This window comes from Montipora capricornis, chromosome 14, assembly GCF_036669925.1.
Source record: "Montipora capricornis isolate CH-2021 chromosome 14, ASM3666992v2, whole genome shotgun sequence".
In the NCBI taxonomy this organism is placed as follows: Eukaryota; Metazoa; Cnidaria; class Anthozoa; order Scleractinia; family Acroporidae; genus Montipora; species Montipora capricornis.
In genome coordinates, this window is record NC_090896.1 from 31854121 (window position 1) to 31859120 (window position 5000).

Here is a 5000-nt window from a genome sequence, read left to right on the forward strand (position 1 = left end):
TTTCTCCACATAGCCTGCATAAGGGGGAGATGTTCTCTTTGTCAATATGATGTTTAATTGACCTTGTTCTGATGGCTTGTTTTTGTGAAGCCATGATAATACCTTCAGTTGTTTTCTTCAGACATTTTTTCTTCAACCAGCTCCACGTTTTCTCATCCCTAAACTTAGTGTTCCTGAAGAATATACTGTTCATGTTCTTACTTTCCAAATTCTCTTTTCTGGTTCCTAGTATGCTCTCTCTTGTTTTTCCGATGTCAACGGTTCCTTCTCTCTTTACAGCTTTCATCATTTTCTCATTACTTTCTGCAGCATATGCATACTGGCAGTTCTTTTCTATCAAGACACAATCTTCCACACTAATCAGTCACCCCTGCCCCCGTTCGGGTTTCTTGATATACAGGCTATCAACGTCACCTTTTTTTATGGATCATACCGTATAGCGTCATCAGCTTTCTAGTTTTTCTATCCAAATCTTTTAATTCCTTCTGTGTCCATCCAATTATTCCTGCCCCATACCTTATATGGGATACAGCTTGGGAATGGATGTTAGTTATGAAATTTGCGCTGTTTAAATGGGACTTTACGATCTTCTTAATCAACCTTATGTATTCTGTTGTTAATGTCTACTTCAGTGTCATCTGCGTCCAGAATACCCAAGTATTTATAGCCAATATCTCGGTCAATCTCTTTTATCTTCTCACCGCATGGGGATTCGATGCCCTCAGTATGTACCAGTTTCCCTATCTGCATGATCAGCACCCACACTTACTAATCCCGAACTCCATTCTTATGTCCTTGCGAATACGGACCGTATTCATAAGGGCATGCAGCTGTTTTTTAGTCCTTTCAAAGAATTTTAGGTCATCCATATATGAGGTGATTTATTCTTGGGCCACCACCACCTTTACTGAGATCATACCCAGCCTTGACCTTACGGAGAACAAGGAACATGGGGATCAAGCTATAATAGAATGGGGGATTGACTGTCCCCTTGAAAAATTCCAACTTTTTTATTTATTTTTTTTTTTGGGGGGGGGGGGGTGTTTATGTTTTTTATTTATTTATTTATTTATTTATTTATTTTTAATCTTCTCACAACAATTACAATTACACAAAACGTACAGGACACAAACTACCCTATTTACATATCTACACATTACAATATCTACATGCTGTGATACAATCTAAGCATTACATAATAACCAATTTACAGTACTCTACGTACAGCCTTAAGTGCGATGTTCACATACGCTTTTTACGTTGGTTATAATTAATATCTATTATTATTAAAAACTGTGTTATATTTAATTATTTCATATACTTATTTCATATACTTATGCCCTAACCTACTTACACGTTACGCTACTAGAAGACTTACGATATATTTCATAGGCACGCCTTAACTGGTGTGAAAGAATTTCCACTTCTGTCCAAATTCCCTTTCACCATTCAGCGTGGCCGCAATGTATTTGTCTGTTTCCATTTTATCTTGCACCAATGAGATAAAGTCGCTGAAAACGAATTTAGCATTATTTAGCGCGTTAATGTATAGAAAATATTTGTCTAGCATTATGAGATGGTTGAGGGTCAAGCGGTGCGTACAGGGACGAGTAACTCCAAATAATACCTCTGGTTCGGAGAGAAGTATATGCGCGTTACCTACGGTAGAATACCAAGTTTGGAACTTGTCCCAAAAAGAATATGCTTGCGGGCAGCTAATAAACAAATGATGCATTTTTTGACTATCAGAGGGACAGAAAGGGCAGGACGGGGAGGCAACCTTCTTCGTTTTGTCTAGAATACCGTTAGTGGCTAAAATATTGTGTATAATATTGTGTGCTTGAACGGCAGAAGATAAATTTTATTTAAATTCTCCTTTGCGATACCGTACGATAAGAGTTTCTTTCTGAGGTGGGAGGAGGAAGATTTTCGAGGGTTAACAGTTTTATGTATAACATCTAGTACAGATTGGCTGCGAGGGTGTAGTAGAGTCGCCTGAGTTAGCGTGAAGGAGCTTCTTCCAACTTTGCGGGTTCTCGGATGTAAGGCCATGATATTGTAAAAAGTTGCAAGTTAACGTATATTTATTACGCAAGGCGAGAAAAGACAAGAAGCAATTTTCATGTGCGTCAAAAAGGTCTGAGATTTTCTTTATCCCTGCTCGGTGCCAATGAGGCAGATATACCTTCTTTTTTTTTTTCAATCGTAATGAATTTGTTGTTCCATATTATCTGAGACAATATTTAGGTCTCGCTGCGAGGTGTCGTAGACACAATTCCTTGCCAATGATGAATAATTTGTTTGTAAAATTCCGGAAAATGGCCAGTAAGATCAAAAAGGTTGTAGTCATAATTACATTGAAAGAGGCCAGTGCCACTAACAGTAGAGAGGAGTGATTTTGGAATATACTTCCACAGTGCGTCTGAGGCGGAGCACAGCCGTTTAACCCAAGTTAGTTTCAAAGCCTTATCGAAAAGAACAAAATCTTTCATACCAAGACCGCCATCTGCTTTATTCTTGATGAGGGTTGTCTTTTTTATGTTAGCGGTTTTTTGCTTCCAGATAAAATCGAACACTCTTTTATTAACCTCTGTTGCAAATTTTTTTTGAAGTCTCCATAACGCTGGAGATGAATACAAGTTTGGAGAGGGCCAATGTTTTAACAATATTTATTCTACCGTATATAGATAGGTCTCTTCGGGACCAGACACTTAAGGGAACTTAATCTGTCAAAGAAATTTTTCGTATAGGACCATTCAATATTAAAAGTAAAATGCACTCCGAGCGCATAAACAGGATCGAGATTACCAATTGCGTCTTTTCGACGGCGCATAGAGCCAAGCCATAGCATTTCTAATTTTGCCTCTCACGCTGAGAGTAAAGCAAATAAATTAGAAACTGACTGGACATCGGCAAGAATGGCAGTTGTGTCGTCAGCGTATTGCGTGAGCTTGACCTCTTCATTTCCTTGGATATGTATACCCTTAATGTCGTTTGACCGTCTTATACTTTGGGCAAGAAGCTCCATGGCAATAACAAAGAGTATGCCCGAAAGGGGACAACCCTGACGAACAACCTGCTCTAAGAAGAAGAGTTTAGAGGCAACACCATTGTTAACGACGCAACTGGAGATGTCTTTGTAAAACACACTGATCCATTGCCGAAGATTTGGTCCGAAATTGAAAGATTCAAGGCATTTTTGGATAAAGTCCCATTCAATTGAGTCAAAGGAGTGCGGCTTTTTGTAACGCCAGGTATCGAGCAGATTTTGCGTTTTAATCAAAGCGTTCAGTTCAATGGTCGATGCTTTTCTAATACCAACGGGTTTACCACCTCTTTTGTCTAAAGCGCTGATTACGCAATTGAAATCGCCCCCCAATACAAGATTTTCATTATCATATTTGCTGAGCAGATTTTTTGAAAGCCCCCTCACGAATACAACCTGTTGGTTTGTATCGTTTGGTGCATAAACATTAACCAGTATAACCTTTGTGTTATCAATAACAATCTCTGCTAAAATGTATTTCAGATACATTTTAGCAGAGATTAGCATAATTATCTGAGGTAATTTTTTCAACACTTACATCTAGTCGTGGTTTAAAAAGAAAGAAAAGCTTTATTTTCACTTTTCCCATCCCTTCTGCTCCTGCCATCAGTTCTGTCTCTCAGTTTTTCATACTGTTCTCAAGAAACAGTTTCATGTTATCAGCAGTTCTAGAGAAATCCAGGCACTTTAGGATCTATGAAGGAGGGATCATGTTGAGTGCTTTCGTGTCTTAATTAGCCTATCCAGCCCATTGCGAGACCAATCTGCCTTCTCTTACAGTTACGTATGCTGGTTTTATCAATAACGAGCTGATCGTTTGTGCCTCTTGGTCGCTTTCTACAGCCTTTTTGCTCTTCAGGTAATCGCCTGTTGTGTCAATATGATGGTACATTTCTTCTGAAATGATGCTAGTAAACAGGTTCCACATAACTGGCAGACATGCAGATAATGGGTTTGTAGTTCGTAATTTTATTTTCTTTGGTCCTATCTTTCATTATGAGGACAGTCTTCCCTTGGTCAACCAAGCAGGAACATTCCCTGAGACAGGGCAGTTGTTTAACATTTGTGACATTTTCTGATGCAGATACTTTATGTTCTTAACCCTGTACCCAAGTGCGCCATCTTTCCATTGTCGCACTAAAATCAACCTGTTTCTCAGTAGTCTTACCCACTTCTGTCCCAACAGCCTCTATCCAATCGGCTTCATCATTATGCTTAACATCTTTCTCCCAGATTCCCTTCCAAAACTGTCGAGATGCCTCGGCATCCGGTAGTTCATTGACATCACTTTCTGTGCCTTCCAAGTGTTCAAACAATCTCTTTCCATTGTTTTCAAAGAGTCGGCTTTGATGGTATTGCTCCACTCTGTTGTCGTATCGTTTTATTTTTTGGCTTTTTGCGATTACTTTTTGTTTCAATTCTTCAATGATCACTATATAACCCCTTACTTTGATGTTGTATTGTGCTTGTAATCGAGCTTTTAAGTGTTTATTTTTCATGGTGTAATTCTGCAAAGACTTCCCAATTTCTTTTCTCAATTCGTTTTTCTGATTGGTGAGTCGCTTTTTCCAGCAAGGCATTGTTTTCCCTCTGCCTTAACTTCTCTTGACACCTGTCAACCGTTCCACTACTCGACCAGCCACCTTTAAGATCCTATTACATTGGTGAAGATTGCAGACTTCCAAGTAGGATTATTTTTATTATTATTATTATTATTATTATTATTATTATTATTATTATTATTATTATTATTATTATTATTATGGCAGAATGAACGTCTGGATGCCCAGATTAAGGAGTATAGCTTTGGCTGGCTTTGACCGTAAACAACTGCAGCATTGACTAAAATATCTATTACATAGACAAAATGCAAAATGTATAGATATAAATTTAATTATTATCATCATGATGATGATGATGATGATGATAATGATGATGATTATTATTATTATCC

General features: G+C 38.1%; 1 protein-coding gene across 1 annotated transcript in view; it reads left to right on the plus strand.

The window, feature by feature from the left end:
- Positions 1-5000, plus strand: part of LOC138032430 (serum amyloid P-component-like) — a 47946-nt gene that overhangs the window by 29780 nt on the left and 13166 nt on the right. The gene's annotated exons all lie outside the window — the stretch shown is intronic.